The sequence below is a fragment of the Xyrauchen texanus genome, chromosome 23 (assembly GCF_025860055.1).
Source record: "Xyrauchen texanus isolate HMW12.3.18 chromosome 23, RBS_HiC_50CHRs, whole genome shotgun sequence".
NCBI classification, from domain to species: domain Eukaryota; kingdom Metazoa; phylum Chordata; class Actinopteri; order Cypriniformes; family Catostomidae; genus Xyrauchen; species Xyrauchen texanus.
In genome coordinates this window covers 37238376-37266037 of record NC_068298.1, presented here as the reverse complement: position 1 = coordinate 37266037, position 27662 = coordinate 37238376, and the positions used below count along the sequence as shown (strand labels likewise).

General features: G+C 39.4%; 1 pseudogene; it reads right to left on the bottom strand.

Moving 5' to 3' along the window:
* Positions 1-27662, bottom strand: part of LOC127663481 (transmembrane and coiled-coil domain-containing protein 6-like) — a 31652-nt pseudogene that overhangs the window by 2145 nt on the left and 1845 nt on the right.

Here is a 27662-nt window from a genome sequence, read left to right as displayed (position 1 = left end):
TGCACGCGGTTTGATTCACAGGCAGCTAATGTTTGAGCACTTATGCGGTTATGTGCCTAAAGGATCAAATACACTTTAAATGGTCTGCACTTATATAGTGCCTTTTTAAAATTAGCAGTTTTCAAAGCACTTTGCACTTCATCTCATTCACACACTATTGATGGCAGAGCTGCCATGCAAGGCTCTAGCCTGCCATTGGGAGCAACTTGGGGTTCAGTGTCTTGCCCATAGTGTCTTGCCCAAGGACACTTCAGCATGTGGTGTCAAGTGGGCCGGGAATCGAACCACCAACCCTGCGATTAGTGGACAACCCGCTCTACCACTTGAGCCACAGCTGCCCCTTTATACTTTAACCAATTTATAAATCCACCAATGCCCATCTTGGTGAGGCATCACTGTAAATTTAGTCCGTCTGGTCGAAATTAGACGTATGCTGTTGGACATATCAAATGCTGAACTTGAAGTGTACCTGTAACCGGATTGAGCATATGTCATATAAAGACTATTAATCAAACAACAGTAACAAGGAAATGAAAAAAAAAACACACTACTTTTGGCTGAATAACTTCAGTAGCTTTAAAAGTATTAATGTAACATCATTTATAATAATATTTGTAATAATATTGTTAGGTTTTTTTTTTTTTTATAATACAGACCCCTGATGTAGAGATTGTGTTCATTTGTATAATAAATAACCAGGATAGAGATGATAAAATAATTTCTAATTAGATCAACATTTGCAGAGCAATACTTCAGCAGAACATTCCACCAGTCACAAACTTCAGAAAATTGTCCATCATGCATTAGAATGAGAACACAACTATTTCTGGGCTTAAAAGATATAAGATCTACATTGTATCTCAAAAGGAGGACAATGTGGACCCCCATGTGCTATTTTAAGAAATAATTCACACGAACATGAAAATTCTCTTATCATTTACTCACCCTCATACCATCTGTCTATGACTTTCTTTCATCAGAACACAAATTAAGATAAAAAAAGCACATAAAGGCAGCATAAAAGTAGCCTAATCCATGTGACTCCAGTAGTTAAATCCATCTTAATTTGTTTTCTGCTTAAGAAAGAAAGTCAAACACATCCGAGATGGCATGAGGGTCAGTAAATAATGAGAGAATTAAAATTTTTGTGTGAACTATCCCTTTAAAGCCTGATGTGGCCCCTGTACCAAACAAATTACTCTACCGCCTTTATTGTGCCAAGTGACCCTGCTTTTTATTGTTTTGTTTTTTTGCATTCCTCACATGTTTTATGCGCAACAATAACTCTCGCAGTTGGCATTAGGGGAAATTTAGACCCTACACATAAACTGATTTTAATGTAATTATTTCATACTTTATTTTATTGAAAACTTTCATCTTTTCATTTCTGTAATCATATGCCCTTTTAATTTTTTAAAATCAGATTCAGGTAGTGTTTACAGTATCATAGATAAGTGATTTATTTTAAAAGTTGTCAATCACAAACACCAATAAAATACCTATATTTTGTATTCTTTCTGGCAAATGGCCATAAATGGGAATGTAAACTACGGTATGTGTGCCTCATTTTTAAATCGCAGCATAGAGTTTTATTATAAAGGTCATAACTATTGCAACTCAGTACTCGCTACTCATGAGTTCTTTTAAACAAGCTACTTTTTTACTTACTTGAGTAGTTTTTAGGACAGGTACTTTTACTCTACTCAAACTACATTTTTTAAGAAGTAACAGTACTTTTACTTGAGTATTATTTTTCAGTACTCTTTCCATCCCTGGTTATTAATTATGTACATATCTTTTTCAGCACGGAACGTCAAAAGTATGCCAAAACATGTTTGTGTATTATTATTTAAGCGACTCACAGTTACAGTAATTTCTTCATTTATTTTCTGCCGACAACATGAATAATAAATCATATGTAACTAAACATGTTCACATACTTTGAACTCATTTTTAATGCTACAATAATTTAATAAATGCTTTAGAATCCAGAAATGACATTGCTTTTGATTATTTATGAAACATAGTTAACATTTTGGCAGTGTACTCACAGAACGACGCTGACACATCAACACAGGTCAGATAAAATGTCCACTCTATGTATTGTGTTGTAAATAATCAACAGATTAATACTCGACTGCTACCGCATTTACGACATCAGATGGCACACCTGCAGTGTAGACAGCTTTATTTATTATAATGGGAGCGGTAGAGTCCTTTTCAGTGATAGAAATGTAATACGTCTTTTATAGAATACTGCCATTAACTGAAGGAGCTGTCTGATTCAGCCAAAGCAAGTTTGCCTTTTAGTTTTTAGTAGACTAATCACTTTCAGAAAAATACCATGGCCATTTTTGGACATGTAGGCTACCCATTCAAAACCATGGTGAGAGGTCAGAATGGAGTCAGCAGAGATAAACTGATAATGTGAGGGTGCAGAGATGAGAGAAGTGAAAAGAGTGATGAGACAAGAAAAATGCTTAAATAAAAAAATTAAATAAAAAAAAAAACATTATAATAAATACAAAAAATCAGTGCCCTTTTTCGCCCCTGTCCCTGCTGAGGTCTGTGGTGAACCTGTAACAGCTCACATTAACCCTCCCCACTTTGTTTGCATGTGAAGACCCTCAACATCAGCCACAGGTATGTTTGGGTTATACCCAACATAGAAACACGTGGGCTGCAGGAATGCGGGCTGTTCTATCTCTCCTGGACTGCTAACATCATTAGACCTGACAACCGCAAAGAACCCTTTCAGAGTATAACTATCGAAAGTCCTTCGTGAAAAGTCACAGTGGTGAGTAGAGAAGGTCCAGTCATTGCATGTCCAAATAAACAACCCAGGCCAATGTCACAAGATTTCACTCTTGATACTGGTAAACGATGGGTGAAGGTTCCCCATAGCACAAGATTGAAAGATCGGCACTTTAATAATTCAAAATGTTTGATGTAACGTGTGCTCTTGTACAGACAGACAGGAAGAAAAAAACACTGAATCTGTCCCTAATTCATTCCTGAGAGCTGGTATCTCCAAGATCAGACCTGAGCAAAGAGGAGCACCTGCATATGGGTACATCCACTATCAGAAAACCACATCAGACTGTGTCCCAGGCTGAGGAGTCACAGAAGATTGTCAACATCTGCATAGGGTTTGGAAATGTGAGACATCCGTTATGTGTTCACTGCAGTGGTTCTAGAAAGCTGCAACGAAGAACATCTTAGGTGGGATGACTTATGATGTGTTAAAAAAGTGGGACAAAAAAACTACTAGATCAGTTGTTCTCAACTGTGGTTTTACCATAAATATCAAGGTTAAAAAACGGTAACTGTAACAGAACCATGGAAAATTGTAAAACTTGTTTTAAGGGAGCGCAAAACGTATTATGAGTGCAAAACATATTGCGAGGGAACCCAAAAGTTATTGCAATGGAACACAGAGTGTAGCCTATTGTGATGAAGTGCAAAACATATTGCAAAGCAAAACTTTTGTTTTCTGAAGAAAATGTTTGTGTTATATACATTAGTAAAACTCACTGCCATGACATTAGGGTGTTGTGGGAGATTTCCAGGGCATTGTTATGTGGTTGCTAAGGTATTCAAATTGATGTTCAAATAATAATAAAAAAAAAACGTGAAAAAAAATGTGTTTAGTTCAAATTCCGGTCTCATAACTGCTATAATAATAGTGATGCTTCCCAAAATTAACAACAGGCAGAAAAACACACATATGCATACAGATGAAAAAGAAATTAAAAACCTCTGGAAATAGTTTATTGGACTTCCATATAATTTTAATTACTCATCACTGCAGGAAACAATGAAAAACAGAAAAATAAGGCTCTCATTACAGTGATCTCATAATCACTAACAATCGTGTGTATGTGGTCATTTAGGCTGGTTGTCTATTGCAGAATATCCATTTAATGTCAACCCAAATACTTCATTCTGAAAGAAAGGCAACCAATCTTATTTGAGATTTCACTCCTTCAAGGTGTACATGATGTACAGCATGGATCTATTACAAAAAATGTCCAAAGCGCCATTCACTCATGTTTGAGATAAGATTTGATGTGGCACTGGAAAATAACCAGCACCTGAAATACAACTCAAGTCTTTATGATACCACATTAGAGAGCACTGTTCTGCCTTCTAGTACCCCCAATACACACACACACACACACACACACACACATGTTGGGTTTCCATGTTTTAATGGGACTTTCCATAGACATATACATGTTTTTTATACTATACAAACTATTCTATCCCCTAATCCTAACCCTACCCCTAAACCTAACCCTCACAGAAAACCTTCTGCATAGTATGATTCATAAGCTGTTTTCCTCATGGGGACTGACAAAATGTCCCCACAAAGTGATAAATGCATGCTCACGCACGCACGCACGCACACACACACACACACACACACACACACACACACTTAACTTAACCAAGTGCACAATGTACAGTGTTTTCATGCACTACTTTATCAGGAATACAATGTTTCCATAACACCCTTTCCAGGTGCAGTTACAATGCCGACTGTAAATCCAGGCAATACAGAAGATATACAGGTGTTTTAGACATCTGATGAGCAACCATATTCTCCTACAATCTTCCTTGCTGTCTGTGACCTTAATCTGACTGCAAGAACTGTTAAAAAAATAGGGGGCAACATTGCCGTGCTGGAAAGACGGAACATTTTGAAACAATCTACAAGCATTCGCCATCTAAACTGAGACAGCTTTATCTGGGGATTTTTTTTTTTTTAATCCCCTTTCTCCTAATTTGGAATGCCCAATTCCCCCTACTTAGTAGGTCCTCGTGGTGGCGCAGTTACTCACTTCAATCTGATGGACCTTTTTTGAGTATCTGACACAACGTGACCAAAACTATTACCACACATTACTATTTCACCTTCAACATTCATCCACCCACAAGCACTCTCTCAACAAACCCTGTGTGATGAGTTCCCCAGGCTGTCTGATCTTCTTTATTTTATTTCTCTTCTCCATTATTGCAGATCTTGTATCACTCGAAGAAATATGCATGTTTCTGTATCAAGATCTCCTGTTGTTTCTTAAAGCTGTTCACTCTGAAGAAGAATAGAAAGCAACATGATATAATGATTCAGTCATGAAACACTACATGGCACAAGCCACTTTAACATATTTAGCTGTTCGCCAATCGGCTCACATACGCTATGGCCCAATCGGATAAGTCCTTTGACATGTAATCTGTTAGCCAGCTAACTTCCATACTCTCTCTTTGCCTAACATTTCAACTGCCACAGTTGTTTGCAGGTAAACGTCTAGGTTACTAGTGTAATCCCTGTTCCCTGATGGAGGGAACGAGACGTTGTGTCGATTGTAGTGACACAAGGGGGCTTCTTTTGAGAGCCTCGGATACCTCTGAATATGAGAAAAGGCCAATGCCAAATTGGTGAACAGAATTTGCATGTCCCGCCCCCAGATATGCGGGTATAAAAGGTGGGGATCGTGCAACTGTTCAGTCAGGTTCTGCACTGAGGAGCCGAGAATAAGGTTTAGCCATTACAGCGGCTTGGTACAGTGTTGTGGCAAGGGGGAAACAATGTCTCGTTCCCTCCATCAGGGAACGGGGGTTACACTAGTGGTGGCTGGTGGTAGGCCACTTAGATCTTCCACGACCCGTCCGAGGGCCAGACGTGGAGGTTCCAGAGGTCTGGACGCGGATGGCAGAGAGTGCCCCGTCTCTGAGAACGAAGGTTCTTCCTCAGGGGAATCCGCCAGGGAGGTGCTGTCACTAGGAGCGTGAGGTCCGAGAGCCAAGTCCGAACAATGACTTGTTCCCCGTCCTCCCTGACCTTGCACAGTTGGGATCCCGAGGGGAGCCTCCGATAGGGAGTACCAGAGCAGGCAGTGGGAGTTTTCCTGGGAAGCAAACAGGTCTACCTGTGCTTCGCCGTATTGCTCCCAAATCAGCTGGACCACCTGGGGATGGAGCCTCCACTCTCCACTGAGCATGGCCTGTCATGACAGTGCGTCTGCTGCCGTGTAGAGGGTGCCTGGGACATGAGTGACCTCAGTTGCTGCTGACTCCAGAGGAGGAGATGGCGGGCGAGTTGTGACATTTGACGAGAACGCATGACACCTTCGTGATTTATGTACGCTACCGTCGTGGTGCTGTCTGAATGGATCAAGACGTGCTTGTCCTGAATCAGTGGGAAAAACCTCCGCAGGGCAAGAAATACAGCCAGCAACAGTTGCAAACGGTGCCCCAACCCAGTTGGGAGGCATCTGCGGTGACCACGACGCGTCTGGACATCTGCTGTGGGGGGGGACTCCTGTTCGCAGAAAACAGAGGTCTGTCCAGGGGTTGAGTAGCTGACGGCAGGAAGGGTTGAAGATCACATTGTATGTGCCGTGGTGCCATGCTCATCTCGGGACTCGAGTCTGAAGCCAGTGCTGAAGCTGTCTCATATATATTAACCTTGAGTTTCTTTAGTCAATCCAGCTGAACCGTGGCTTAATGGAACTACTCGATCCTGTTGTGTAGAACAACTTGACATTGCTTTTTAAAGTAAATCCATAAGTTTGTTTTTATTTTTTGAGTGTGTATATAATTTAAAATGATTATGATTATTGATTGTTATTGATCAGTCAGTATTGGTTTGATGTACTGACATCCCTATTATCGCTGGGTATTGGTACAAATTTCCAGATTCCATTTTCAGTAAATAACAACTTCAATTTCATTCTGTTCCTCACTTAAAGCTTTAATGTATCTTCAGAAGACTAGGAATATAGAGCATGAATCATATAAACACTTTTTTCTTTTAATGGAGCTATTTTGTCCTTTTTGGTGCACGACAGCATCTACCCCCATTCACTTTTAACATCAATTAGAGCAATGCAAACATAGCAGTGCCTCCTTTTGTGTTCCATGGAAGAAAGTAAGTCATATGGGTTTTGAACGACATGAGGGTGAGTAAATGATGACTTTTCAGGAGAACATATTCCTTTTGGGCAAAATGTTCCTTAAAAATCTGCCAAAGATGCTGCCAAATTTCATCACAAAATCTGATAACTCTCCTTAACATTTCAACACTGTCTCCCCTCATGGCCTCAAAAGCAACAGCTTTATTTTTTAAAGGCAATGATCCACTTCCTGAGGCCTACACACGTCACTTCAAAGCTCTCCCCACCTGGCTCTTTTTTTGGATTCATTGTCGATCTCAATGATGATCCTGTCCTTCTCATCCATGAAGTTATTATGGACCTCTTCCACCTTCCTGCATGATAGATAAACCCAGAAGTCAAAGGTGAAAAGATTTACTGCCAACATATATATTTAGAGGGGTAACAAACATCCACAATAATTTTGGGTTCCCATTGAAACCGGCTCATGGGCACTTACAAGGCAGTAAAATATTTGATAAATTTTCAAAACATTTCAAGTGCACTTCTGCTTTGCGTCAGCCAAGCAATGTCTGTTTATAGAAGATACTAAATCTCAGTTGCCTGAATTCAAGGTGTAAAAACATTTGGCTGATACTGAAAAGCATAACTAAACATCAGGGATTTTGGGAAACTAGTGAACACACTCTGGGGTTTGTCTGGCTCTGGGAAAGATGAAATGGGTTTCAAAAACAAAACATTATTATCATGTTCTCATCTGAAACACAAATGGAAGAAAAACAAAGCACTTTTGCACTGTGTTTCATACAAACAGTTGCAAAACACTTCAGTTATCAGTGTGGAATCATTTCAAATGATGTTTTCTTTCATATGAATATGTGAACCATTAGCCTCCGCATTGAGAGGAAGAGAGAAACAGGTATTTTAGCCATTGAACTATAGGTTATAGACAAACAGTAGTAACAGCCTTAACAAGCTTAATCTAATCTAATCCCAATGGAAAAACGAAAGGCACATCATACATAATTTCCATTTGAATATTCTGTTTCACACATTATGGAGGTTAAATTCAATATGAAATAAATATGGATCTTTTTTACACATTACTTATTGTGCATGATTCAGAAGTGCATGTTATTTCAAAGTAAAAGTTTTTTTTTTTTTTTACAATCACAAAGTTTTTTTTTATTTGTCTACTAACAATGTCTTAACAGAATGTCATTTTCTTCTTTTTTTTCTGAAAGTCCTTAAAATTCCCACCACAGAGTCATTTCCAGCACTTCTCACATTCTGTATTGAGTTTAATAGAATTATGTGCTAGAAATGACATTTGTATCATTTTGGAGATAAATGGCTAATTCCTTTATCACGTTAAGGCAAATTTTATAGCTAACATTTTATGTATCCTAAATACACAAAATTAAATCATATTTACATAATTTGGCAAAATTACAGCTTGATTGGAAATGACGGGCAAAAACAATATTCTGCTTAGAAGTGATTTTAACCTTGATATTTCCTTACAAATTCTCTTGATTCTGAGATAACCCTGGAGGAGCTTGTCAAGGTAATTAAGGCCTTGACTACAGGCAAGGCTCCGGAGCCCGATGGTTTTGCTGCTGAATTTTTTTAGAGCTTATTCTACAGACCTCGCTCCACTTTTGCTAGAAGTTCATATGGAATCATTAAAGAATGTAAAGCTTCCGCCAACCATTAAGTTACTTTATAGTCACCCGGTAGTGGCGGTACAGACAAATTGATTAATTTCAGATTATTTTACTCTGGACAAGGGCACCCTTCAGGGTTGCCCTCTTTCCACTTATTGCTCTATCTTGCCCGTAACCATTAGCAGCCGTGATAAAAAAGGAGGATGATTTTTCCAGGGGTGGTGGTGGGAGGTGTGGCACACAAGCTTTTGCTTTACGATATTTTATTGTATATATTGTATTATTTTGGTCTAAATCTGAAGCTTTGGCTGACAGCGTACTGCCATGTAACAGCTTTTTGACAAGGTGCCTTGCAGTGGCCCAAATAGGGCATTAAGTATTTGGGTATTTTATTCCCAGCAAAATTGTGTGATTTAGTTTTTGTGTGAGTTAATTTTGACCCTTTAATAAAAAAAGGTAAAAAATAAATAAACGTCCCAGATTACATTTCAGTAAATTACATAGGCCGATTGACAAAGGTGAGCTAAGCCTACACAAGATTTTGTTTTATTATTATGCATTCAGACTCAGATATTTGGCTCATTGAACGCTCCCACCTGAGAGTGCCCCTCCCTGGTTTTGAATTGAACAAAAATGTATTGCCCCATAATCACCATTCCAAAGCCTTTCTATCAAACTAACCAGAGAAGTTAAGTTACACCCAGTTATCTCGTATTTGCACTCGGTATGGAAAAAAGTGTCCAGAGTGTTTAATTCGGGCATTTATTTAAATGTAGCCTCGAGCATATGGATGAACCCAAACTTATGTATTAATAAGCCCCTTTCTGCTGGACAGAGTGGATTGTGAGGGAGGTTAATACACTCAGTGGCCTATATAAGAGTGGAGTGTTGAGATCCTTTGAAAATATGGTTCAATATTCTGGGATTCCCAGATCTCAGTTCTTTAGGTATTTACAGCTGCGCCACCTGCTCAGCACAATTTTTGGGAGTAGCATACAGCCCCCCTAAAGCAGCAGATACTCTGGGTGTGTACTGCTTTTGGAAAAGGTCATAAGTCATTAGTGTATTACTCCTTGCTACAGCCATGGCCAAAAGTATTGGCAGTGATATCAATTTTGTGTTTTGCAAAGTTTGCTGCTTCAGTATTTGTAGATAATTTTTTCACATGTTTCTATGGTATACTGGAAAACAATGATAAGCATTTCAGGAGTTTTAAAGGCTTTTATTGGCAAAAACATTCAATATGTGCAAAGAGTCAGTATTTACAGTGTTGACCCTTGTTCATCATAACTTCTGCAATTCGTTCTGGCATGCTGGATATCAGCTTCTGGGCCAAATCCTGACTGATGGCGATCCCTTCTTGCCTTATTAGTGCTCAGAGTTGATCACAATTTTTGGGCCACTCGCCTTTTGAGAATTGACCACAGGTTCTCTATGGGATTAAGATCCGGGGTTTGCCTGGCCACGGATCCAAAATTTCAATGTAATGATCTCCGAGCCACTTCATTATCACTCTTGCCTTGTGACATGGAGCTCCATCATGCTGTAAAATGCACAGATCATCACCAAATTTCTCCTGGATTGTTGGGAGAAGTTGCTCTTGCAGGATGTTTTGATACCATTCTTTATTCGTAGCAGTGTTTTTGGGCAAAAATGTGAGAGGGCCCACTCCCTTGGATGAAAAGCAACCCCACACATGGATGGTCTCAGAATGCTTCACTGTTGGCACAACCAAAAATGTTAGAACTCATGGTAGCATTCACCTTTTCTTCTCCGGACTATCAATTTTCCAGATGTCCCAAAAAAGTCGGAAGGGGGCTTCATCAGAAAAAATAAATTTGCACCAGTCTTTTGCTGTCCAATCCTTGTACTTCCTGCAGAATTTCAGTCTGTCCTTGATGGATTTCTTGGAGAGAAGTGGTTTCTCTGCTGCCCTTCTTGACACCAGGCCATTGTCCAAAAGTCTTCGCTTCACTAAGCGTGCAGATGTACTCACACCAACCTGCTGCCAATATTGAGCAAGCTCTGCACTGGACACGATTCCATAGCTCCTCCTCAGGAGGAAACGGTCCTGGCGTTTGCTGGACACTCTAAGATGTCCTGAAGCCTTCTTCACTGCAGTTGAACCTCTCTCCTTGAAGTTCTTGATTATTCGGTAAATTATTCTTTCAGGTGCAATATTCTTTGCAGCAATTTCCTTGCATGCGAGGCCATTTTGATGCAAAGCGATGATGGCTGCACGTCTTTCTTTAGAAGTAACCATTCCGAACAAGAACACAATGCTTGGAAGCACTTCTTCCCTCCTTTTATAGCAATCAGTCTGCTCTTAATCTAAACAGAATGATAGAGTGATTTCACCTGACTAGTACTCATTCACACTTTCCCAGGTGCTGCTTCTGGAGAATAATAATAATAATAAAAAGAAATTACTTTCCTTTTGGAGCTTCAAAGTTCTGGTCACCATTCACAAGCATTGTATGGACCTACAGAGTTTAAATATTCTTTTAAAAATCTTTATTTGTGTTCAGTAGAAGAAAGACAGTCATACACAAGTAGGATGGCATGTGGGGAGTAAATGATGAGAAATTTCATTTTTGGGTGAACTATCCCTTTAAAAGTGACGTGTGTCATTTCAGTGACACTGCAATCTGTTTGTTTGAGAGGCTCGTCATTGCAACTTTTGGCTCAACCAATGGCATTTGGGGTGGTACTATCTGTCTGTCTGAACATGAAGATGGGGGAAGCATTTGGGAAACCTATTTTCAAAAATAATCATTATTTTAGCAATTCCATTTGATGCTACTAGTGCTGCAAAAATAAAGCAATTTTAAAGAATTCAATTGATAAAAACATTGATTAAAGAGGATCAGATAATACATTTTTCATGTTTGCATGGCTTATCTTTCTGACCTTTTCACCTCTCTGCTCTCACTTCTGTATGTCACATAGATCATAAAGCTTATATCTGCCTCTGAAACAATGAGCCTGTATCCCCTTCTTGTACCCTTATGTTATGTCCCATCAAACACACACACACACACACACACACACACACACACACACACACACACACACACACACACACACACACACACACACACACACACACCTAATCTCACAGTCCTCCTCCACTCACCAACACAAACATATATTTCATCCAGCCACTTTTTACACAATTGTCCCTTTCCTTTTTTGCTCTCTGTAGATGTCTCAAAGACATGCATTTATTTATTTCCACCTCAATAAATAGATACAAGCCACAATGATTTAGCAAAGGATGGCATTCAAGATTAAAAACCTGTGAACTGGACATCTCATAAATTAAGGATGTAGTATGGGAACAGACAACATTGCTTGTGTCTCAGCCTCAATGAAACAGCCTCCTCTAGGGGCGAGCAGGAGAATTACTAGACCACAGAAATGTCAAGTTTTCTTCTGTACAGTTGCACTAAATCAGCACCTTTTTGTATTGTGTTGTGGCCCTCATGACCCTGGCTGATCATTTCAACAGAGAAAGTCTAAAGAATCTGAACAAGAAAGTTTAATGTGTTGGGGCTAAAGCTTTGCGTGCTTCAGCAAGGTGCTTAGTTCACCCAAAAATGAAAATTATCTCATCATTAACTCTCCCTCATGCCATCCCAGATGTGTATGACTTTCTTTCTTCTGCTGAACACAAATAAAGATTTATAAAATAATATTTCAGCTTGGTAAGTCCATACAATTCAAGTGAATGGAGACCAAAACTTTGCCGCTCACTTAAAGGCAGCATCAAAGTAATCCATAAGACTCCAGTGGTTTAATCCATGTCTTTAGAAGTGATATGATAGGTGTGGGCGAGAAACAATATAGTCCTTTTTTAATGTAAATCTCCTCCATTGACCAGCCCCGACCAGTAGGTGGCAATATGCACGAAGAATGCAAATGACGAAAAACAAAAGAATGTGGAAGTGAAAGTGTACATTTCAGTTAAAAAAATTTATATTGATCTTTTTCTCTCCCACACATATAATATAACTTCTGAAGACATGGATTTAACCTCAGGAGTTTTATGGATTACTTTTATGCTGCCTTTATGTGAATTTTGGACCTTCTGGGATCTGGTTACCATTCACTTGCATTATATAGACCTACAGAGCTGAAATATTATTTTAAAAATCTTTGTGTTCTACTGGGATGGCATGAGGGTGAGTAAATTAGGAGAGGATTTTCATTTTTGGGTGAACTATCCCTTTAAATTACCTGATGTTAATGATGTGAATGAATAGCTATCAAACCTAATCTGTCAGTTTAAAATAAAGTCAAATTATTTAATTCTGTTCTTCAACCAAAATTAATTCACATCCTGAGGTGCAAAGGCCACATCACTACGCAACCACCTCAGGGTGTGAATACATTTTCAAACAAATCAGTGGTTCAACCATCGTCATCGTTTACATTTACAACTCAACATTACAGCAATGTTAATCTCCAAAATGCACATCAAAAATGTATACGCTCGCTTGAGGTGGATACATTTTGTATTCGATCATAAGAAAAGCTCATAAATTACGATGGAACACAATTATTGAACACACTTCTACAGAATTTATAAGGAATACAAGATGCGCATCTAAAAAAATGTATGTGACTAAATAACACGTTCATAACTGGACTAACCAGCAGAAAAATCATCGCATCTGAAATGTTGCTCTTGTCATCCTGAAATATTGGTGTCCTGAAAGTCCAAAGCCTGCAACGTGTTTGCATAGCAAATAAATTGGTTACAAACTTGAACTGTGTCAATGAGCAGGTTTATTCAGGGTTCCCATTCTTTTCAAGGCACAATTTTCGAGGTGTGTGTATATTGTTAAAATGTTATTAAATTTCATCATCAAAATGGTGTAAAATCGAATTAATTAATTATAAATTAATTAATTAATAAATTCTTAATCAAATTAAAATATAATTATTTTAATAAATTAAATGTTAATGTTATTTTTAGCAAATGAAGTGCTTTATCAAAATCCTCACAGCACCATCCGAATCAACACTGAAGATATCTGTGACGAGGAGGGGCGCGTGGCCAGGCCGTGAGTATGCATTCCCGTGCTGAACTGTCCTAATCATCCGGGAGGGGGATAAAGGCGAGCCGGAGGCGCCTGTTCGAGAGAGAGAGAGAGAGAGAGAGAGAGAGAGAGAGACTGCTGTGTGTTTAAGTTGATTTATGTCATTAAAAGTTTTGTTGACTGCTCAGCTGGTTCCCGCCTCCTCCTTGCCCGTCCTTACCCATTATAATATTTTTGTCAAATGAAGTGCTGCAAAACAGTACATCTCAGATGTGAGATATTGCTTTAATACATTATTATTACAACTACTACTACTATTATTATTATTTAATCGAATTAAACATGATCTTTTTCCCATATCACACGTTATTAAGAATCTCAATTGGAGTCACGTAATGCCATTTTGTGTCAGAAACCGGTAAGACTCGATACACCATCATTTGTAACTGTTCTAGGAAGACAATATGTCAAATAATTCAATATCCTCAGGCTCTGGAGACATTAAAAGACACTTACATACTCAAGCTGAAGCCCACGAGCAGCAGGCCGAAAGCCAGAGACTCAATTTGGCCAGTGAGGTGAAAGAAATTCAGCATCTGCACATTCTTTGTGCTTATGCATCCTATTGGTTGGAGTTTGTTTTGTGGAGTATTTCTTGCAGGACATTGCACTGACATATTTGCCTCCACAGAGACAGCCCACTGCCCTCTTTGGCATGGAGTACCATGTCCCAAGCCCCGATGTGAGGGGATGCCTTGGCCCACAAGTGCCCGACGAAATGCAAATATGCTTTCCCCTGGTACATCTCCTCCACTCTGTCATCAGCACAGTCAGAGATGACAAGAAAACGGTTCTGTTGGTTGTGCCAAAATGGCCTAACCAGCCATGGTTTCCAGAAATGATGGAGATATTTGCCGGCCCTCCATGGGAAATACCGCTGAGGAGGAATCCGCTCTCTCAAGGGCAGGGTACGATTTGGCATCCCCAGCTGAAGCTGTGGAACAAACACGTATGGCCCTTGAACGAAGCATAGCGCACATGCTGGAATTGGCTCCGTCTATAAGGAACAGCATTTTGCAAGCTAGAGTGCCGTCTACGAGTCTATGGACTTAAATGGCGTGCGTTTGCGGTTTGGTGCTCTTCACGCAACACAGACCCGGTGAATTGCTCCATAACAAAGATCTTCACATTCCTTCAAGAGCGGTTGGATGCAGGTCTTACTCCATCAACCCTTAATGTCTAGGTACTGATCATATCGGCATTTCATGCCCCAGAGGCTGGTTCTTCTATTGGCAGACATGATCTGATCATAAAGCTCCTTTTGGGACTGAGGCGCTTGAACCCCCCTCACTCTGCTACGGTACCAACATGGGACATAAATCTGGTGCTGATGGCACTCACAACAGTTCATGTCTGGAATTCGGTCTGGGGCTTTCAAAAGCCACCATCAAACACACAAAAGGCTATATGCCTAAGGTGCTTTCCACACCCTTCAGGCCTTAGATAGTGCACGTACAAGCTTTCTCTTCTCCACTGTCTAATTCAGGTGAGGACCAGTTAGCACATTTATTATGCCCTGTGCAGGCATTGCAGTTTAGACTGTCAGATCAGCTCTTTGTTTGTTATGGAGGATCCACAAAAGGCATGTCCGTCTCCAAACAAAGGCTCCCTCATTGGATCATTGATACAATCGCCCTCGCTTATGATTCACAGGGCATTAGATGCCCTATTGGTTTAAAGGCACATTCAACTAGAGGCATGGCTTCCTCATGGGCATGGACAAACGGTATATCCCTACAGGATACATGCTTTGCAGCAGGACGGTCTTAGCAGAACACATTTGCAAACCTAGATGTTGCATCCATTATTTCATGAGTCCTCTCTGTCTTGAGAGCTACTATTCCTTCACCCAGTGGGTGAGCCTGAGCTCCTTGAAACGGGGCTCCGTGAAAGGGCGGGGTAGTGTCCAAAGGATAGCCCAGGCACGGGATGGGTCAATCAGCCACTCGCGCTTCCCTCGAAAGTCCACGGCGCAAGGGGCGGAGGCATCACTAGCGGCCTGTCTTCCCAGGCCCACAGCAAGCATGAGGGGTTCACCCCCGGCGACTCATCAACATGTCTGGGGGTCTGAGGAACGGATCCGGCGGCACACCATCTCGTCCTGCTCCGAACCCTCCCAGATCTGGTCCTAGTGTGTGCACACATGGAGATTTAAAGCCAGCTCTGAAGAGGTGCGCTCTGCGTTTTAAAGACAGCAGTGATTAAGCATTATTCCCATCTTGTGTGATTCATTCACGCTGACTAAACAAGGCTTATTAATTATGCACCTCTTCTTGCTCTCCTGCTTAACTCCTGTCGTAAGCCTGGCTAAAGTGCAGCCCAAAGAGGCGGGGTGATGATGACGAGCTGGAGGGGCGGATCATTCCTCCACATTGGTTACTCATGTAGCCTCGATTCCCTGAGATGAAGGGAACGAGACATTGCAAAACTTGGCCGCACTACTACGTCAGATTTCGAGGAATGAGTGACGTGTTCTTGTCCCTTAGTCACAAATTCTGAAGAAATTACATTTGAACAATATCTCATTCCCCTACATGAGTAACTGGAGATGGTTTTGTGAGTAACAGTGAAAACACAGAAAAATAGCAGAGGAACTTAAATTTGTCTGAGAATTTTGTGTAAATCATGTAACATACTTTCATTGCTAATCTAAAAACATGTTTGGTCTGTGAACAATAGATGATTTTTTGGTTGTGCATACCTGTGCGCAGTAGAGAGAGAGAGAGAGAGAGAGAGAGAGAGAGAGAGAGAGAGAGATCAGCCACTGAGAACTCTTGCAGTACCACAAACAACTCTGACAGACACACAGATGAGCTTCAAACTGCATGACGCTCCCACACAAATAAACTTCATGTAGATGAGAATCTAAAGAGCAGGGGGAGATCTGTTTTTGAAATATGTGAGACATAGCATATGCTATAAACTGATTAGAAACAACCATTCAAATATGTGTTCATGTTATAGGAATTCGCTTTTGAACACCATAACATTGTTGCTGTCTGAATGCTTTGTCATATGTTATGCTGAGGTTTCATCATGTTCAATGCATGCTGTCTTTTGTTTAAGTTCCAGCATGCTGAATGTGTTTTGTGTCTGAGTGAGGCTTTATCATGTTGAATGCATGTTGTTTTGGAGGCGGGGGTTTGATCGAGTGCCGATTTGTGGAGAGTGAGGTACCGACCACTGTAGAAAATCCCTAAATTCTCTGGAATGAGGAAGCGGGAGATGGCATACTTCGTTCCAAATTACAGTCTTTATTGAAACACAAAAACCTTTGCTTTTCAGCAGAACGCTCTCAAACGCGCACACACACACACTCTCTGCTCTCTCCCTTCTGCCACCGTCTCCTCCCCTATTATCTCAATGTCACAGTTCACTGGGAATACAGACAGGTGTTGGCACAGATGTAAATCCTTAACCACTCTTCACGGACCTCATTATCCACAGATCGGTGCTCGAACCCCCCCCCCCCGCCTCCACAGTTGTGTTTAACTTTCGGCATGTTGAATACATGTTGTCTTTGGGTGAAATTGTATCACGTTGGATACATGCGGTTTTTGGATGAGCTTGATCTTGTTCAATGCATGTTGTGTTTGCTTAAAGCTTTATCGAGCTGAATGCAGATTTTGTTTGAGTTAGGTTTTATCATATTGACTGAAGGTTTACACGTTGAATGCCTGTTGTGTTTTGGTGCGAGTGCATACCGTTCAGCAGGGTCCCATTGAAATACAGCCTGTCAGCAGCTCTGCAGGAGACCCTGAATAGACAGACACACACACACACGTTTTTTCATATCATGGTGTGAACCTCCCATCGACATAATGTTCGACAATAAATAAACCCCACACCCATGTGTAGTTCTTTTGTGTAGACATGATTTAGTCCCTTTTTATGTAGCCGTTTTCCCACAAGGTTGGTTCCCATAATATAGATTTTTCATAAATTTTACTCTCACTGTAGGGGACATGACAAAGGATTGCGCACACACACGAGCCGGAGGAACCAGTTAGATAGGGAGAGAGACACATGAGGCCGCTGTGTGTGTCTGTTTCCGTTGTTTTTAAGTTGATTTATGTCATTAAGGTTATGTTGACTGTTCTGCCGGTTCCCACCTCTTCCTTGCCCATCCTGAACCCTGTTACATTGGTGACAAAGCGCTGCCCTCCGCCAGGAAGGGGGTGAGACGTTACCATCCACCAGGGGTTGGAGGACTCGACAACATCCGCCAGAGGAGCAGCGGCTGTTGTCCACCAGAGGGCGGAGGAGTGGCTGAGGACCAGGCGACAGCGCATCCGGGGACCGGAGAATGATTTTTGCTCTCTCTCTCTCTATCTTTCTGTCTCTCCCCCTCACTCTTTCCCTCCCCCGTCTTCCTCCCCTCGCCTCTCCCAGGGCTTCAGAAGGGCGGGAAAGACATGCCAACAGAAGGACGGCCGGAAGTGCAACACCTCACCTCGAGGAAGGGAGGGGAGACTGTCAAGCCAGAGGTTTCCCTGGGCTGAGATGGGCGGTGGACGAGTATGACGAGGAGGGGGGTGTGGCCAGGCTGTGAGGATGCACGACTTGCGCTGAGGTGTCCCAAGTGATAAAAATTCACTCCTTGTCCATCCTGAACCCTTTTACACTGAGTTAATGATATTTTCTATCCCCTAAATCTCTCACAAACCTTTTTGCATTTTTACATTTTCATTAAAGGTTTTTAATGAAAAATACTTTTATATTTAAAAAAAATATTTATTTATATTAAATAAAGTTGTTTTCATCATGGGGACCCTTGTCTGCTTTCATAAAAAAATTCAGATTTAGGGTTTTTCAAAGTTTCAAGAATGTGGACAAAATCTGTCCCAAAACACTGAGTGTAATGTAATTATGTGTCCTATCTAGTCACTAAACCTGGGAAACTAATATGAATATATGGTCAATACATAATGAAATACTTTAAAGGATTATTCCAGGTTCAATACAAGTTAAGCTCAATCGACAGCATTTGTGGCATAATGTTGATTACCACAAAAATGAATTTAGACTCATCCCTCCTTTTCTTTTAAAAAAGAAAGTAATCAAGGTTACATTTAGATACTTACAATGGAAGTGAATTGGGACAATTTTTGGAGGGTTTAAAGGCAGAAATGTGAAGCTTAGAATTTTATAAATGCACTTATATTAAATCTTCTGTTTAAAATCATCATTTTATGTGCATTTTATGATTTACATCATCAAGACAATGACATTGTAAAATTGGCTAAGTGATTTTATCACACTAAAATCATGTTTACATGAATATTGTTTACATCTTGTGGCTATATAAAAAAAATAAAATAAATAAAAATAAATATAAAAGAATTTTAATTGTCCAACATTACTTTCCATTACTTTCCATTGTAAGTGCCCTCTCTGTAACCCAGATTTTGGCTTTCCCTCCTTTTTTGTAGGGACCAGTCGAAATATTTTTTTTTAGTAAATCAACATTATGCCACAAATGCTGTTGCTTGACTTGAATTGAACCTGGAAAATATAACAAGAAAAACATCATTGTCTGTGTCTCGTTTGGAAAGATGCATGCTCCGGAGGTCGCATTTGACGGCCGCATACGTCATCGAGGCAGTCTCGTTTGAGAAAAGGGAGTATATATAGTAGGACACTTCGAATACAGCCTTCTTTCGTGAGAATTTGGAGGACATACACAACCTACAATTCTTTGCTTCAACGGAAATGTCAAAAAACGAATTACGCCAATTTGCCCATAAATATGATTTTCAAACGCAAGTAATGATAATTCCGAAAGTTGAAGTACCTCAGTAGACCGGTGCACAGGGGCGTGTCTAGGAGGAGGCTGGGGGAGGCAGTGCCTCCCCTAGGATAAGCTCTGCCTCCCCTGAGAATTTGAGAAATAATCTGTCCATCTGATGATAAATTACAATTTAAAAGTGGATTGTTTTGTGCATATTTTTCCATCGCTAGCAGATGAGTGAGGTCTGACACAACAAAAATCCAGTTTTGGCGCTGTTTCACAGTCTTGTGCGAGCTCGGCGTACCAGCTCAGAAAAAGTGCATTATGTCAGAACAGAACGCCAATGAAATGTTTACCTGGCAGAGCTTTAAAGCACGAGCAAACAATGAACTTTTGTGATTGCGAATAAGTGCAGTGTCCTGTGAGTGTAACTCTACCGCTGCATTAACATATGATGTGAATGTACGTCGAGTTTTCGGGGACTGATCGAGGTGCCAGAGCTGCAGAATGTGCGGCGATGAGAAAGCAGTGTGCAGTGCACTGTATGCGGTGCACGAGCAGCGCGAGATGCTTTCACATATGCTGCGTTACTTTGTAGGCTAACTGATCCGCGGCTGTACCGTACCAGAAACACATAGGCATACTCACTATTTTTTTTATTTCAAATCCAGAAGTTATCAACAACTTTTATTTAAAAAAAAAAAAAAGTTTTGTCTGCATTGCGTTTCTCTTTGTACACATATACACTCTTTAATAGACGTATTCACGTTAAAACCCAATTTAATCAACGTATTCAATGCATTACTTCTATACAGATGTATATATTAATTTGCTCGAGCAATTAAGTGGAAAAATATTTAACCATGTATTTATATTAAAATTGCAAACATTTTAAATTAAAACTTAAAATTGACAAAAACAGCAGACTCATACCTTTTATTTTGCATTTAAATTTTAATACAATAAATCATTTCACAAAGAACTTGTTTTTCCACCTCCACGAATGAGACTAGAGTCGTTCATTATCCCGCCTTGTTGAGGTAAATTTTAGTTTTCCTTGCTTTACCCCGGTCTTAAAGTAAAAATGAGACTGTGAAAAATAGTAGTATAATTAAATACATTTATCTAAGTCTATTTTGACTATAGGTCTCAAAACTCCTCCAGTAGCCCCTTAAATAAAAAACGAACAGTCCTAACTAGAACGTTCATTAAAAAAAATGTAGCCTATTGCTTTTCTATAGGCCGTTATTGGGTGTGTCAGTCTGCTGCCGGATCATATTAACAACCAGAGTGCGCAGTAGTCACAGTCGTCAGCACTTACAACCAGAGAATAACATAAAAATACTGTTGTCATACCGTTCAAATGAGCATATCAAAATTTTTTACCTGGGGCCGCATTCACAAAGAATCTTATAAGAGGCTACAAGTAGCTTCATAACTTTAGACTCCTAATGTGTTTTACTAAGAGTAATTCACAAAGCATTTTAGCCCTAAAAGTAGCACCTAAGTCTGGAACAGCTTAGAAGAAGAAACAAATGAATTTACCTCTTGTCTATACAAACGTGACTTCAGATTCATTTAAAAAACTCTCTCGTCTCGGTTGCCTACTTGTGTAGCACGTCTTCTCACAAGCAAACACCTGTCACTCATCACCAGGCAATCACCGTGATCAGATATATGAATCTGTCAATAATAATAATAAATAATAATAATATCATCATCATATTATTAATGTTGACCTGGTTTAACTAACTTTTATGTGATAGCCCTATAGTCTAATAGGGGCCCTGTGCCTATCTCTGGGTTCCTGACTTAGAAAAAGATATGCACTAAAACAGATTGTGTGTAGTATAGCTTAATTTTGCGCCGATTTTTTCAATTGTTTATGTTGCCCCCCCAAACAAGCCAAATGCCCCCCCAAACATGATATCCTGGTAACCCCTCTGCCGGTGCAGAGTAAATAACATGTATAATTATATTAATATTTAATTAAAATAAAGTATTAGACAAAAAGTACACCTGTAATATATATTTTATTTTCTCTTTACATCATTATAACTCTCCTAAAATGTACCTCATACACTCCCTTTCAGAGGGACTTCGTTCCCTTCTCACTCAAAGCGCTGGCACTTGTTAAAGTGTGGCGTGCTGTCATAGCAACTATGTTACGTTCCATTTCCGTTTGTCCTATGAAGGCCGTCTCGTTTATTCGAGACTTGTTAAAAGCAGGACACTCTGTATACTGCAGCCTTCAAAGGACGCGTCCTACCTAGCATGCAGCCTTCCAAACGAGACACAGGCATTGTGAGCTCTAAGTGAACTGAGCATAGGCGCAGTTCATGGGCATAGCCGCACAAATTCAGCTGACTCGAGCCTAGTTTCCATCCACCTTTTGCGCTATTTTGTTAACGACAAAGTGAAAATGCGAAAATAAAATGGCGACATTTGCCGCCTTCTGCCCGTTTCCACTCAAATGGCATTTTATCAATAAAAAGGGTGTGCGTGGTGACGTCATGTTTAAAAAAACACTATGTCGCATAAGTTTTGGTTTAGCGCAAAAGAAATCTGCCCTCAAGCCGTTTCCATTCAGAAATGTGTCGCTAATTCGCCACCCAGATGTCCCTAGTTTTTTTTCCTCCTAAGTTTTGGTAAAATGAGGAGAGTATTGAGACAATTCATTAAAAGTGAATGATGAATTGAAGGTAAAATGTTCCACTTTACCTTCATTTTAATTTCACAAATAAAAGCAATCAGAAGAGGAGGACTTGCAATCAACACTTCTGATTGGACTGTAATATTGGTCCTGATGTTGCCCCTATCGCAGGTTGGCACCGGTTCCGACCTGAAAGCGGATCGTCATGGCCCTGTTCAAGCTGGCAACCTGCCGGCAAAAGTAGTGGCGGAAACGTTCTGTCTCAGTATAAGGACCACCAATCGATGTGTAAATGCTGTGTGCACAACTATTAAAGAAAAAAAAATGATGTGGTGTAATATCAGGGTTTACATATGATACATTCCTGATATTCAATATTTTGAACAATCATCTAATCTAAAGCATCACAACTGCGTTATGTCCCGCATATTTCTCCAGCAACTTTTAATGACCAACTGAACTTGATTATCATCTAAAATTTATTTTAGCTTCAAAAAGCAAATTTATATTTTCTGAAGAAGCAGTAAATGTGATCCGAGGTAAAGAGGGTTAGATTTAAAATATTTAAACGTTTTAAAATGTTCAAAAGCTCGTTTTCTGAACTCTGCATTGGTTCTGATAGTTTATAGACTAGAAAAAAGTGCAGAACATTTGGAGAATGTAATTCAGGCTACTTTTTTCATCAACAGAACAGGGTAAAGCTAATTTTGTGAAAAGAATATAGGTCTCAAAATGTATATTTTTTTCATTTGGTAATTATCTTTTTTTATTTAATGCCTTTTTTTCGTTTTGTAATTAATTTTTTTATTCAAATTCTTTTTCGTTTTGTAATTTATTTAATTTTATTTATTTAAATTTATATATATATATATATATATATATATATATATATATATATAAAAAATCTTTCAAAAGTAAACCAAATAATAATTTAATAGAATTGGCCTGTAGGCCTAAGTGTTCCAAAAAAAAAAAAGAAAAGAAAAGAAAAAAGCACGCTGAAGCTTTTCTCCTAGTATTGTGTATAAATGTTTTGTGTACATTTGATGTATCGACATAGAGTTTATGCTCTTGAGTTAAACAGAAAAATATTATGTCGACATTTGTGACTTTTTAGCAATAATGTGCGTTTCCATCAGCTTTATGCGTGTTCGCTGTCCTTTTCTGCATAGCGCGGTGCCGTTTTGTGGTCCGTTCTGCATAATGCGGTGGCTCATTTTAGCTTATCGCGGCCCATTCGGCACGTTTCGCGGCCGGCACACCGGCCCGCTCGGTTCTCCCGATGGCCAGTCCTCCCCTGATCGGACCAAAAATGCGTTGTACCACCGGAAAAATCAAAGGCCTTTAAAACAAACAGAAAAAAAGAGTGAGAAATAGATATGACTACATTTTATGTATTTATGTACAACCGCCCATCTGCAATTGGTCAGCTAACAGAAAGTCTCGCCCCAAACTCATGCCGTTGGCTGATCCAATGTTGCTATATTCACATATAATAATATTAAAATGAAATAAAATATAATAGTCAATGCTGACCTCAGAGAAAGAAGGAAAGTGATGGACAATGTAGGCAGCTCTGACACGATGCTCTGCTTCACTGTTATACTGAATCGCTTCAAGCAGAGGAACACCATTCATAATCGTTAACTCCACAAGCACCTGTCAAGAGAAGCAGGGCCCATCATAAGCTTCATAAAGTGATCCGTGAGAAGGGTTCTTGTTCTGTTTACCTGTGGGCTATTGGATAGCAGCATGTGCAGCAACTCCAGGCCCAGAGTCACCACCTCAGACTCGGCCATCTTCAGCGTGGCACAGAGGGCAGTGAGCAGCCCCTCCTGAATCAACCCAACACAATATTGAGTGCCATGATGGCCGATATTACCTACAACTCTCAGCACCTGTTTCAAAACAGACAGCATACAGGGAATGAGAGTGAGAACTGAAATAAGGGTGTGTCTGTTAAAATAATGTTGATGTGACAGTGAACATGAGTTTTTTTGGACCTTAAAAAAATATTGTTCATGTGGTTCATGTCGTGTATTATGTGATTATGCCAATCTGTCAAAACAGTGATTAACTATGAGATTCAGCATCAGAGCATTTAATTATTGATCAGAATCAAACTAGTATCAACAGAGCTCAACTACTGAGACTGTCACTTCGGGCTAATGTTCACCATATCTTACATTCATATATCTTGTGCATGTGTTTTTATGTCTTGCAAACTTAAACATTTGGTTTTCAGTGGTAAATAGAATACATTTGCACATTTGTCAGTTGGGTTCAGCCTACATTGATGAGGTTTGTACTGAGCTCTTGGGAGGAAGGGATTTATTTTCTGAAATAATTTTTTTTCCACTCAATAAGTTTTGGATGCACTCACAATAAACTAAAGGAATATTCTGGGTTCAACACAAGTTTAGCTCAATCTAGCATTTGTAGCACAATGTTGATTACCACAAAAGTTGGTTTCGACCCGTTTCTGCTTATCTTTAAAAAAAAAGAAGCAAAAATCACAGTGAGGCAGTTGCAATGGAAGTGAATGGGGCCAACTCGTAAATGTTAAAATATTCACTGTTTCAAAAGTATAGCAACAAGACGTAAACAATATTTGTGTTAACATGATTTTAGTGTAATAAGTCATTTACTGACCTTTTCTGTCTAAAGTTTTAAAATGGTCTATAACTTCGTTGTCATCTCAAATACTACACAAGTTTTAACAGAAAAATGAATGTAGATGCTTTTATATAATTTATAAAAAAATATTATACAATAAACTTCACATTTACTCCCATTGTAAGTCTCACAGTTACCAACATTTAAAAAAAAAAAAAAATTAAAGAAAAGAAGGGACGAGTCTAAATACACTTTTATGGTAATCAACATTATGCCACAAATGCTGTCGATTGAGCTTAACTAGTAATCATATTTTGTTTTGTTTTATTTTTTGGTCTAAAACCCTGGTTTGGAAACAATTAATCATGGTTTTACTACAGTAATACTTTAATTTGTGGTATAATAACCATAGTTTAATGATTGTTAAACTGCTACAGTTACCAAAGGCAACCTTGACATTAAAAATAAACTCTTTACAAAAAATATTTTAGGTTGATGACTTCTTTTAAGGTCAGACTTTAACGTGGGTAAATTTAATATCATGCACCTCACATTTTTCGTTTCTGACAGTGCAATTACATATTTCATTTTAAACTCATGTATATATGCACACACATTCGTCACCATTGAGTTGATTCCTTTAGAGAAAGACAGAAGCTGATTCAACACAGGAACTAGTTTAAGAGCAGCAGGCCACTGGAACCATCTGAGAAATATAAATGACATTCTGACAATGGTGTTTTCTCCAGTCAAACAATAGTTTATTTTAGTTTGAATATTTATTTTAGTTTTAGTTTGAACTGAAATAATTTTGTAGGAAAATGACGTCACATTTGAAATGTGTCCTGCGCACCTGTGAGGTTGTTGAGGGTCCACAGGCTCTCTCTACACAGAGCTGGGTGAGGGTGAAGATAAGCCTGGCTGAAGACACAAAGGACGGTGAAGAAATGAGTGTCCTCTGGCATTACATCACACCCTTCACTCACCAGCAGGTTACCAAGGCAACGCAGGAGAGGACAAATGAGCTGCAAAGCAAAAAATTTATGGACCTGAGAGAAGCAAGAATTATTCCTATGAGAGGAATTTTTTCAGATGATGAGAGTTATCACGTGTGTTTTGATGAACCAACGACATCATAGTGCTGAAATAAAGGTGTCATTGGTTCATCTTGAGGGCTGAAGCTCAATTATTGTCTGAGGCCAGCTGTACCAGCATGAGTGAATTTCATGAAAACATGTCCAGATCACATTTCATCACAAAATCAAAAAACAAATATTTTGAAAAAGAAAATAAAGATTTATAGTAACATACTACAAGTATTGCACTGTTACATTATTTTCATGACATTAAGCCCCTTAATAATTCTCAATATTACTTAAATATGTCCAGATGTTTTGCATTTGATTATATATATATATATTGTAATTCTCATTCATTATTCTCAAAGGTGTTTCTCATTAGATTCTTATTACTGAAATGCTAATATATATATATATATATATATACATATATATATATATATATATATATATATATATATATATATATATATATATACATATATATTTTAACTGACCCTTTTTATGTTAAATTTCAAAAGCTTGTAATACAGGTGAAACTCGAAAAATTAGAATATTACATGAAATCAATAAAAAAAAAAAAGGATTTTAAATACAGAAATGTCGGCCCTCTGAAAAGTATAATCATGCATATGTACTCAGTACTTGGTTTGGGCCCCTTTTGCATTAATTACTGTCTCTTATGCGGCGTGGCATGGATGCTATCAGCCTGTGGCACTGCTGAGGTGTTATGGAAGACCAAGATGCTTCAATAGCGGCCTTCAGCTCTTCTGCATTGTTTGGTCTCATGTCTCTCATCTTTCTCTTGGCAATGCCCCATAGATTCTCTATGGGGTTCAGGTCAGGCGAGTTTGCTGGCCAATCAAGCACAGTAATACCATGGTCATTGAACCAGGTTTTGGTACTTTTGGCAGTGTGGGCAGGTGCCAAGTCCTGCTGGAAAATGAAGTCAGCATCTCCATAAAGCTTGTCTGCTGAAGGAAGCATGAAGTGCTCTAAAATGTCCCGGTAGACGGCTGCGTTGACTCTGGACTTAATAAAGCACAGTGGACCAACACCAGCCGATGACATGGCTCCCCAAACCAACACAGACTGTGGAAACTTCACACTGGACTTCAAGCATCTTGGATTGTGTGCCTCTCCTCTCTTTCTCCAGACTCTGGGACCTTGGTTTCCAAATGAGATGCAAAATTTGCTCTCATCAGAAAAGAGGACTTTGGACCACTGAGCAACAGACCAGTTCTTTTTTTCTTTAGCCCAGGTAAGACATTTGACATTTGAAGCCCATGTCCAGGACCCGTCTGTGTGTGGTGGCTCTTGATGCAGTAACTCCAGCCTCAGTCCACTCCTTGTGAAGCTCCCCCACACATTTGAATGGCCTTTTCCTGACAATCCTCTCCAGGCTACGGTCATCCCTGCTGCTTGTGCACCTTTTTCTTCCACACTTTTCCCTTCCACTTAACTTTCTATTAATGTGCTTTGATACAGCACTTTGAGAACATCCAACTTCTTTTGCAATTACCTTTTGAGGCTTTCCCTCCTTGTGGAGGGTGTCAATGATGGTTTTCTGCACAACTGTCAGGTCAGCAGTCTTCCCCATGATTGTGAATTCAACTGAACCAGACTGAGAGACCATTTAAAGGCTCAGGAACCCTTTGCAGGTGTTTAGCTGATTAGAGTGTGACACTTTGAGCCTACAATACTGAACCTTTTCACAATATTCGAATTTTCTGAGATTCTGAATTTGGGGTTTTCATAAGCTGTAAGCCATAATCATCAAAATTATATCAAATAAAGGCTTGAAATATCTTACTTTGCTTGTAATGAGTCTATATAATATATTAGTTTCACCTTTTAAGTTGAATTACTGAAATTAATGAACTTTTGCACGATATTCTAATTTTTCGAGTTT